At 43.8% G+C, this 11,837-nt stretch overlaps 1 long non-coding RNA gene across 1 annotated transcript; it reads right to left on the bottom strand.

The window, feature by feature from the left end:
- Positions 1 to 1,776: 1,776 nt before the first annotated feature.
- On the bottom strand, positions 1,777 to 8,110 carry LOC142771264 (uncharacterized). Its single transcript, XR_012885850.1, has 3 exons — positions 8,012 to 8,110; positions 2,968 to 3,016; positions 1,777 to 1,898 (listed from the first exon to the last, which is right to left on the bottom strand). It is a non-coding gene; the product is annotated as an uncharacterized LOC142771264 (long non-coding RNA).
- Between the last annotated feature and the right edge of the window lie 3,727 nt (positions 8,111 to 11,837).

Below are 11,837 nucleotides of genomic sequence, written 5' to 3'. Positions count from 1 at the left end.
TTATATTCTCGGTATTGTTCAATGTCACGAATTTCGGCCGTTATAAGTATATATGCGCTGAATTTCAATCGATCGATTACAACACAACTGTAAATGAGTCATCACTTCTTTGAATCCAGTGGCGCGTGATACTAAAGTCGCCACTTAAAACACCCTTAGCTATCTGATACTCATGTAGTTTTTCTGTGAGCCTCAGTACACCATTAAAATTGTATAGTGTAACTTCTTTCTTTAATGTCAAAAGTGCAAATACACATACGATACCAGGAACGAAATCGATAAATTGCCTTTCTTTTCGCTCTGTGCACTTACGAATTCGAAAGTCGACAATGGCGGCCATCATTTATTTCGCCCATTAAAAAGCTGGGCACACGTAATTTAGGCTGTAGATTCCCAGGCCATACGATCCACTACGGCAGTAAAGCAACAGCCCCTCTCGTGTTCTCGGGTGCGCTCTCCGACGGCGCGGCTTATTATGTCAGTCTGGAGTGTGCACACTGATTTAGGCTTCTGGGCACCCGCCATGGGAGAGGAAAGTTGTTGCTGCCGTCTAGCTTACACTGCTAGAAATATAGCTTACAATTCACATCGGTACGCTGGAGGTGTGGGCCCTTACGCTGTAGATAGGACGCTGTAGATATGCCAATGTAATTATGACCCGCCACGGTGATCTTGTGGCTAAGGCACTCAGCTGACCCGCAGGTCGCGGGTGCGAATCCTGGTAGCGGCAACCACATTTTCGATGTAGGCGAAAATGCTTGAGGCCTGTGTGCTTAGATTAAAGTGCACGTTAAAGAATCCCAGATGGTCGTCACTTTCGGGGCCCTCCAATACGGTGTCGGTCATAATCATGTGTTGATTTGGGGGACGGTAAACCACAATTATTATTATTATTATTATTATTATTATTATTATTATTATTATTATTATGAGATGTGGGCTTACAAACGTATGCCCTTCAAAAACTGAACATTTAATACAATAATCGAATGCGTTTACAACTGCTTTAAGCAAGTCATTTTAACACGAGAGGAGCGAGTAGTTACGTAATGTTTATGATGATGATTAATACTTTACTTTGCTCCAGAGATTACGCAGGGGAGACCCCGTGCCACCCTGATAATCCCGCTTTGGGACGACCAAGCTGAGCTTTGCGGCTCATTCACGGGCACTCTGGACGGCCAGCATTTGATCTTTCAATTCGGGCCTACTCAAGAGAAGCCTCGAGTAGCAACTGTCCTCGCTGAAGGTGGAGTCGATGGCTTCACATTCCCACATGACATGGTTAAATATTGCTAATAGTCCACAGGCAGGGCAGTCTGCGCTGGGATACCGTTCGGGGTACCTGAAATGAAGAACCGCAGGTTTGCTACATTTTCACTCATAAGTTTACACTCATAACCGCTTTGTTAGCAGTTCTGTTGCGGTCCTTATTAACTGAAGGATATCGCGGAGCCAGATCCCCACTGTTGTGGCTGCAAGTGCCATTTCGGTAAATTGCAAAGTATAACGTTATTCTTGCATTGGGCACGCGTTAAAGAATTACCGCAGACTAAACTAGAGTGATGTGCCCACATTCCCCTCCCCTTTCCACCTCACGATGTGCCTCAGACTCATAAACCACCATAAACAAGTATAATGCCGGACTTAAACTCCTTCTTGGAACCTCTTGCCCGCAGTTAAGCTCGAAGAATTCACGCGTACTCGTTGTGGAGAGTGGCAGTATTTTTTTATTGCTTCATTTGTCCATAACCGCAAGATCTGGATACTCATATGCTAGATTGTATGTAGCTAACACATCTCAGAAGCTAGCGTAAGACGCACATGAAAATGCGGTTATGTGACCGTTTACAACGACAGTGTGGTCGGCAGGATGGGTCATTTATTCCTCTGCAAGGCTGAAAAATGACAGAAAAGAAACGTGTATTGGTAATGTTGTAGCGACAATGTGTATTACTAGGCTGTCTCTGTGGGAGACGTGCAAAAATCTCAAACTTCAACAAAATAGGAAGTGGTCCGCGGGTACGCATGTGCCCCAGAAGTTGGGCAACGTGTACCCATGCCTCCTATACTCGCCACTGGTCCAAACATAAGGAAGCACGTGGGCAGCAAACATCTCTCTGTCTGACCTATCTTTCAGCGCATAGGTTGAGGTACCTGTCCAGTTGCAAGCTGGCACATCCTTTGGTACCATTTGTGGGAATTTATCAGTGTTACATTCAAGCAGCGTCCTTTGTTGTTTTTTTAGTTGTTTCGTATCGATATCACCATTCATATCTCAATATATCAGTAACCTCATCAAAACAATTTACTAAGGCTAGACCTTTATAATAGTTTATTTTGATTTTCATGTCTAAGGCTCTCGATATTTTTATCGTAACCTGTGGCACAGAATCCCGCTCATGGTGGATGGTTCATACTGAAGAATTTGTATGACTCACACGGATAGAAGAGTATACTGCAAGGTAAACAATACATTTTTTTATGTTTTGATGTTTACGAAAGTCTAATTTCAGTTTTTAATTATTTTTCTATAGTTTCTTTACAAATTCGAATGAGTGGAAGCTACACTGATTTGTAGTCATGCAACTCAGCACTAACCCGTATATGAGTGACCACAAAAAGCTACGTCTGAAATAAAGGAATTTAAAAACAGTGCCTCGTTTGGAGATCTTTCTAGTGAAGCGATTGAATGAAATGGGCTCTCAAGAAGTTGCACGATGCTCGCTTAGTGGGAGAAATATGCATCACGATAGCTCGGCAAACCGCAGTATTACTCTGTTTACGTGTAGCTACACCCTCATATAGGCCGTCTCCCGAGTGAGGTGCATGCATAAATTTAAATAGTCTTGTAAGTTTATTACTAGCAATAGGGTAAATTTTCCGCCTTTCCACATTGCTCATATATTAAGAAAAGGCACTGATAGTAAGCGAAGTAGAGCACAATTTGAAGCACTTGCATCTTACCCTATACAGACACCGTGGAGGTCTTGGTGCGCTTCCAGCCGAGATTACACTGCAGAGAAGCGAGAATTATGTGCACACCATTGACTGACTTTATACTTATCTTGCATTAATTATTACCAAATGCAATACTGCAGTTTTAGAAGTTCATGATCACAGTAATTTTGTAGAGAAGATATGTATTTCTGTTGAGGTAGCTTCACCGGCAATATTTTTAAGTCGCACGTTCTTGCTTTAGGGTGAATCAGTCATACTAAGTGGGGAACTGCCCGACAAACGTGTGCAATTGAAAATTTTTTAATGCGAAGCATTTCTTAGCGAACATAGGTGACTTTAAGTATATCTATCTATCTATCTATCTATCTATCTATCTATCTATCTATCTATCTATCTATCTATCTATCTATATATATATATATATATATATATATATATATATATATATATATATATATATATATCTATATATCTATATATCTATCTATCTATCTATCTATCTACCTAATCTAGCTGCATATGACTTTTACCTCTCCGGGCCGTTTCGATAATGGTACCGATACCAAACGTGGTATGGCATAACATGTCAGTATGAAGAACATATTTGAATAGTCATGGCATGATAATCATGGCATGTATGTCATAAATGTCATGATTTACATTACATGGTCCTGCAGGTCTTGTGGTTTCGTTCACATGGCATGTAAGATTGATATGGCAAAACATAATTGTATGGCGAACACAAGTGACAGACCCTAACATGAAAATCATATCATTGAGTTCCATGATACAGCTTTACCAAGCACTTCTTATTGGTGTACTGTGCTACAGTTCTCCTCTGCTTACTAAAACTTGCAAGATAAACATTTGAGCACTTCAGAGCGTGCAAGCACAGGCACTACGTGTTTTCTCGTACTACCACGAACTACCTCAACCGCTGGAACAGTTATATTGGCTCGGGATCACCCGGTTACGACCTACGTCACAACCGACATGCTGAGAGCACATATCCTGCACATTTCACAGATGGTATCAAGCCGTTTGACATTTCTGCTAGAACAACCGCAGGCGTCGTTCGCTAAGGTCGTCAGTTCCCACCGCGCATTGCAACCATCTGGTTTTATACCACTGGGGTGTTCACCATTCGCCTTGTGGAGCCTAAAACAACCCGACGTGCGACTTACCGTCCCAGGAATAAGAAATAGAAAAGTACTTTCTGCCTTGGCCTTGAAGCAAGTGACTCGGGATTGTTTCCACACTATCTGCGCTGACAGAATCTATGTATACACGGATGGATCTACCCCCCAGACTAGCTCCACCGGCGCCACCGTCATTCCATTGCGACACATCAACATCACTTACAAACTTTGTCACGTGAGCACATCGACTGGTTCAGAAATTGTGGCCCTGTGAGGTGCCATCGATTATATCAAGCAACAACCGGCTAATCGATGGGCAGTATTCTGTGACTCTAAGGTGGCTCTACAATGTCTTTCGTCGGCACTACGTCGTGGGTTGTTCGAACAACTGGTAAGGGAGATCAGAGCAATGCTGCGCTATGCGAACGAACAAGGTGACAATGTTGTGTTCCAGTGAATACCAAGTCGTTGCGGTATCTCCGGCAACGACCTTGCCGATGAAGCAGCCAGAAATGAACACGCACAAACAAACCCTGTGTCCGTCTAGGATCGACTCGGCTAGATACCTAAGTAAGCCGGCGCAGGACATGACACTCCAGAAGTGGCAGTCATCACAGTTCGCACTTCATCGACTATATTCTCTCGATCCATCTCTACGACTGCGGCTACCCTCTGGTCTTTCTAGGGAAGAAGGTACAGTGTTGTGCCGTCTGCGTCTAGATGTAGCCTTCACCAATGCCTACTCATTTAAGATGGGGATGGCCGACAGCACGGAGGGCAACGACTGCGCCGTCGATGAGACTAATAAACACATTTTATGTTACGGCCCGGCATACACAAACGAGAGGCTTCACCTGCGCAGTGTTTTAAATCAACTGGACAGAAGCAATTTCACCGTCGAGAAAGTATTGGGACAATGGCACTACCCATCCAGTTTCCGAAAGGCAACGAAAGCACTGTTGCATTTTCTCAAAGACACCGGCCTGTTTCATCGTTTGTGATGGTCCCCGCCGCGGTGGTCTAGTGGCTGAGGTACTCGACTGCTGACCCGCAGGTCGCGGGCTCGAATCCCGGCTGCGGCGGCTGCATTTCCGATGGAGGTGGAAATGTTGTAGGCCCGTGTGCTCAGATTTGGGTGCACGGTAAAGAACCCCAGGTGGTCAAAATTTCCGGAGCCCTCCACTACGGCGTCTCTCATAATCATATGGTAGTTTTGGAACGTTAAAATCCACATATCAATCACATTTCAATCAATCGTTTGTGATGGTCAAACTGTTAGGCGTCGGCCCAGTCAGTAACCTTTTCTCTCCTCCTCTATAACTTTCCTTCCCCCTCTCCACTTCCCTGGGCAGGGTAGCCCACCGGAGCTTAGCCCTGGTTAATCTTCCCGCCTTTCTCCTTGTGTTCTCTTTATCTCTGTGACATGCGTGTCATGTAACAACATGACTACATGCCACGCTCATGATGCGCTGGCGGCCGTTTTGCTTGCTTGACTTATGCCAAATTTAGTATTACGGTACGTGAATGAATAACGAAGGTATGTGACTGGTGCAAACATGATAATCATGAGATGCATGTGGTGTAACAACATGACTACATTTTACGCTCATGATGCGCTCGCGGCCGTTTTGCTAGCTTCACATGTACCACACTCGGTATTACGCGACGCGACCAGACGACATTGTTAAATGACACATCCAAACATGATAATCACAACATGCGTGTCATGTAACAACATGACCACATGCACCACTCCTGAAGCGCTCGTGGCCGTTTCGCTAGCTTCACATGTCAAATTTGGTATTACGTGACGCCAATGGATGACCAAGGTATGTGACTGGTGCAAACATGATAATCATGACATGCGTGTCTTGTGAGAACATGACTACTTCCCACAGTCAAGGCGCCAATACATTTCGACGTGACATGGTGCGCGTTCTCGCCGGCGTTGCCACGCCAGGCTGCGGTCATGCCATATACTCGTAGGCGCGCGCCGCACTGCGTTGCTTTGATGCATGTGCGTTCCAGCACGTCCAGCGTCCCTCCGTCGCGAAAAGAGGCAGACGCAGTGTTGTCTGAGTAACGCACCGGCACGAAATGCACCATGTCAATTTCGCGTCATCTATTATCATCACGTAATACTAAGTTTGACATATGGGAAGCCAGCAAAACAGCCGCGAGCGCATCATGAGTGTGGCATGTAGTTTGTTACATGACACGCATGTCGTGATTATCATGTTTGTATGTGTAGTTTACCTATGTCGTCCGTTCGCGTCGCGTAATACCGAGTTTGGTACATGTGAAGCTAGCTTAACGGCCGTGAGCGCACCACGTATGTGGCATGTTGTCATGTTGTTACATGACACGCATCTCATGTTTATCATGTTTGCACCAGTATTATACCTTCGTCATCTATTCACGTCCCGTAATACCAAATTCGGTATAACTGAAGCAAGCAAAACAGCCGCCGGCGCATCATGAGTGTAGCATGTAGTCATGTTGTTACATGACACGCAACTCATGATTATCATGTTTGCACTAGTCACATACCTTCGTTATCTATTCACGCACGTTACTACTAAGTTTGGTATATGGGACGCTAGCGAAACGGCTGCGAGCTCATGATGAGCATGACATGTCATGTTACTGACATGTGTGCTTTCATTTTAGGGTCTGTCGCTTGGGTTCGCCATGCAATCATGTCGTACCATACCAGTTTTGCAAAATGCCATGTGAACGAAACTACCCCAAGATCTGCAGTACCATGACATGTAAATCATGACATTCATGACATGTCATGATTTTCATGTTGTGGCTTGTCATATATGTTCTTTATGCAGTAATGTTATGCCATACCAAGTTTGGTATTGATACCGTTATCGAAACAGCCAGGAGAGCTAAAAGTCGTAGGTGGCAAGATAGATGGATGGACGGACGGACGGACGGACGGACGGACGGACGGACGGACGGACGGACGGACGGACGGACGGACGGACGGACGGACGGACGGACGGACGGACGGATGGATGGATGGATGGATGGATGGATGGATGGATGGATGGATGGATGGATGGATGGATGGATGGATACGCTCAAAGTCACCGAAGGTCGCTGAGAAATGCTTCGCATTTAAAATAAAAACAAAACTTGATTACCAAATCAGGCCTCGAGAGCATCGACTTCGCAACTTGCAAACATGCCTTCGGTCCTTGGCGAATGCCTCAACCGTGCCGTAAATAAAGGAATCAGTGTGCGTCTGACATTGGCCGTTTCGAACTATCCCAGAAAGCCTACGTCAAATTTATTTCAATGCTAACCATGACATAACTCTTCCTCTTGCTAATTAGCGGAGGGCCCACAACTCATCAGTAAGGCAAGACGTGCGATGCGGCTCAGTTTGTTGATGTTCGCTGCTGCAGCTGATGATTAATAAATAGTGTGAGCGTTTTTTAACGGACGCAATGGGTATTGTAATGGGTGACCCACTCGTTGTGTGATTCAGTTGTTATGACACTCGGCGTGATTCTGCGCTTATACTACGCGATAATACAAGCGTTAAGATTACTCTTTCCGCTACATAGCTTCCACGTGGTTTAATTTACTAGCGTGGATGAATAGTAGAACATCTGCCTGTTATGCCGAAAGCCTGGGTTTGATTAGGAATATTTTAATTATTCATTTGCACTTTTCTAGATTTTTTGGTGATGGAACGGATAATGATTTTTTTGTCGATACCAACGATGCTGATGCCGACTCCGAGAGAGAAGAGAGAGAGAGATATGGTATGAAAAAACTAGGAAACTAGCTAGAAGAAACTGCAAACTAGAGTAGCATTACAATGATTTCGAAGTACACAGCAGAAAAACAGGTGTCAGCCTAGCACGGCCTAAAATGTTGATAACAGTACTTACTCCACCATGACTGTTAGTACAAGCATTAGGATGAATGCTGTTTTCACAGCCGACATTGTAATGACTGTAGTTCTCACCACAGTGCTTCGGTAACAATATGTAGATAACGAGTGGAATGATATGAACACGGCTGCTCTGAAGCAGCCGTGTTCATACGTCAAAGGACCAATGATGATATAGTCTTTCCACGTGCCTAAGTGGCAGCTTGAAACAGTTGGAAGATCAGTTTTATTAGTTCATATGAGAATGTCGATGTTTAATTAAGGCCTAAATTTCCACCAAAATTTATTTCTACTTACTATTAGGCCATATATACGTGAGTAAAGCCGTCAATTATTCTCCTTCATTATCTGTATAGGCGCGTGACGCGAACCGATCATTTATGTGACTTATTCACCAAGACCTGGCTTACACGCAAATGTGCCGGCATCTTTTCAGGTACGCTTGCAGAGCTTCATCACAATTAGAAATAATTATGTAATGAGACCTCCGTGGGCATGTTCTTAGAAATTTTGATTGTTCTTTGTTAATCTGCACGCTGCAAATTACTCAGATGGTGACGATAATAAAATCAATAGTACTGCGCCTCTCAAGTTTTAGTTTTTTTTCTTTTGCCCATCTGCTTCTACTGGCTTCATTAACATTTCATTGCGTGGAGCGCTGAACGCTGTGACATGCACAAACGTGTGAAATATAGAGTACCTTTTTGTTCTCGTAGTTTTCTTTGTTTCTTCCCAATGAAGAAAAGCTTCTCCAACGTATGACATGTAGAAAGCCTACGCATTTCTATCTAGGCCTTCCTCAAATTTTCGTCTACTTGTTGTTTTGTATATTGATCCTGTACTTGTGAAGGCACGTGGAATGTAGATGCTTATTCACGGAAACAGGTGGCCAGTTTTCGGTTTTCAGGAATGTGTTGTAATAGTTGTGGCCTGGTGTCCTGGATGTATATAGTTTCTTTATTATAGAGAGAATGATGGTTTGTTAAAATATTCCACAGACGTGGTGTTCCATATATGTAAACTTCATTGTTTTCGTAATAAACTCCTCTTACTTTGTGTGTATTGAAGCTTCCGGGACTGATCAGCGAACAGATTAGTTATAACGTTGCTCACCTATGGCAGCAGTGTACTGGGCTTGGAAAGTTTTGTTGTCTCTAGTAAACACCAGCTGAGCTATCAAGAATACTACAAATGGCAAAACGATATGCTTGTGTACTTCTTTTTTCTTGTCGGGACATGTTTACTTAAATAGCGGTATTATCCAGAAAAATATCCGTGGCCTTTTTATAGTGTAATTTCCCACAACATGTGCAACAAATTACATCGCATAAGTGTTTCTTTCACAATGCTTTAGAAAATTTATTTCTTTTGCTTCTTCACCAAGCATCGAAGCTCCTCGCTGTGTACGTCGAATAATAGGCTGTTTGTTGGGCCGCATCGGTAGCACACATGGTTGGAAAACACGTAGCGAAACTCTGTACTTTTAGGCATACAGAGGTACGACCTTCGAAATAGCGAGAAATCTATTTTTTTTATTTAAAGCAGAAGGATCCGCCAGCGTACATTCCCAAGGTTGCTATTCTGCAGGCAAAGGGGAAATTAGAGGACAAGGCCACAGAAAATGATAATTGTTGGGTTTCAACATTTCATAACCACGACATGATTATCAGAGACGCCGTAACGGAGGGCCCCGGAAATTTAGACCAACTAGGGTATTTAACGTGCACCTACATCCAAGTACATTGGTGTTATAGCATTTTGCGTCGATCGAAAATGTGACCACCACGGCTGGGACTCAATTCCGCAACCTGTGGGGGAGCAATGGAGCACCATAACGCACTTTAAGCCACCTTTTCAAGTGCCACAGAATAGCAGGAGCAGAAAAACAATATGGTAAAATAAGTATACGATGAAGGACTCGTAATAGCAGTTTTAAACGATGAGTACGCTGTCCCGAGTGTGAATGCAAAATGTCAAACGAACAAACAAACAAAAGCACCTAAAGTACGCAACGGTGCATTACTATATATGGTGCAATATTTATTATTTCCGAGAGCTACATATAATGAAAAATTAGCAGCCGTATTATTTTGCCATGACTCATTTTTTTTCATTATGTGATATCCACAATATATGTTGCCACGGCGGAAGAGATATAATAGTAAAGTAGAATATGCAGCCGGATTTAATTACAGCTGCTGCCACCTCACTACTGGGTGACTACACTGCAAGAACAGCCATATTTTAAATATGGTGTGGGTGTTTGGAATGCTAAGGATTTAAAACTAATACAATACCAACCCTCTCCACCATCCTAATTCGCAGCTGTTCATAATCGTATTTAGGCATTGGCAAGTATAACTGGAGTAATAGAGCTGATTTGCTGAGCTCCTTGGTCAGTTGAGGTCGAAGAATAATTGACCCTTAAATTTTTCAAATTATGGTCAATATTTTATTGTTCCTGATTTTCTGGCAAGATCCTGGGGTGATAGAGTGCAGTCACCAAAACGTCAATTTAACGTAGAACGCACGTGAATATGCGCCCGCCAGCACGGACGCATCGACATCTTCTTCCACACGACAGGTCACCAAATGCACGGCAAGGCTGGAAGGGTGTAAGGAAAAACGTGTATAACAGATATAATTTATCAGGTGCACTGCAGTATATTTCACTAAACTGAAATGATTTATTAGCATATCTATCTATCTATCTATCTATCTATCTATCTATCTATCTATCTATCTATCTATCTATCTATCTATCTATCTGTCTATCTGTCTGTCTGTCTGTCTGTCTGTCTGTCTGTCTGTCTGTGTATCTATGTATCTATGTATCTATCTATGTATCTGTCTGTCTGTCTGTCTGTCTGTCTGTCTGTCTGTCTGTCTGTCTGTCTCTCTGTCTGTCTGTCTGTTTGTCTGTCTGTCTGTTGCACATATTCATGCAGAGATGTTATGGCTGTTCCCTTCACCACGTGTTGTACTTCACTGCCAAAGTTCGTCAATAGGACATTTGCACATCTATCACAAAGTTTCGCCAGAACTTGTGCCACGCATATTCCCTTTTCAATCAGCAGTCTGAAGTTTCCATCTAACTAGCCCATAATAATTACGGTAAACGTTGGTTTTCACAAGGACTGGCACACTGCAAAGTGGCAGTACGGTCACCAATACGGGAGGTGAAACGACTGGTTGTTACGTATGGCACGTTGCGACTGCATTTTCTGTAGAAAAAGAAATTTTAGATTCTTGTAGGTCAATAATTGTGCTGTTTTCTTGCAAGAAGTTCATACCTATTATCAGTTAACGGGAACGGTCCGGGAGGACAATAAAACTGTCAGCGTACACAAATCTTTTTGTCTCTATTCTTGCTGTACACAATGCCACGGGGCAGACTAAGTTCCCTCCGGGGGTGCGTATGTGATCTATCAGCACCTTTTTCAACTTCTTTGCGAGGACGCTACTTTGCACGGAGTAGTCTGCACTAGTGTCTATCAGCGCAACGGCCTCGAGGTCATCGATGGTGACTAACAGTTCGGACGTGACGTCACCATTACTGCACTTATCCGTCGTTGCATAACTGCCATCGTCTGGTCGGGTTAGCGATGGAGGGTCTTCCGTCTTCCAAGTATCAGAGGCCTTAACTAGCTGAGTCTAGTTTTCCCGACGCGGGCTAGGAGAACGACGCCTCGGGAGATCTGATGACGGACGAGGGCTCGGCGACCGATAGCGCATTGGTGCTGACGACCGCAACTCTCGTTGATTGGTATCCTGCAGTGTATGGCGCGAAGAGAAACTCTTCCATCTCGTAAGGGCGCTCACCA

This window comes from Rhipicephalus microplus, chromosome 9 (assembly GCF_043290135.1).
Source record: "Rhipicephalus microplus isolate Deutch F79 chromosome 9, USDA_Rmic, whole genome shotgun sequence".
Classification (NCBI taxonomy): Eukaryota; Metazoa; Arthropoda; class Arachnida; order Ixodida; family Ixodidae; genus Rhipicephalus; species Rhipicephalus microplus.
This window is presented reverse-complemented; position numbering and strand designations above follow the sequence as displayed.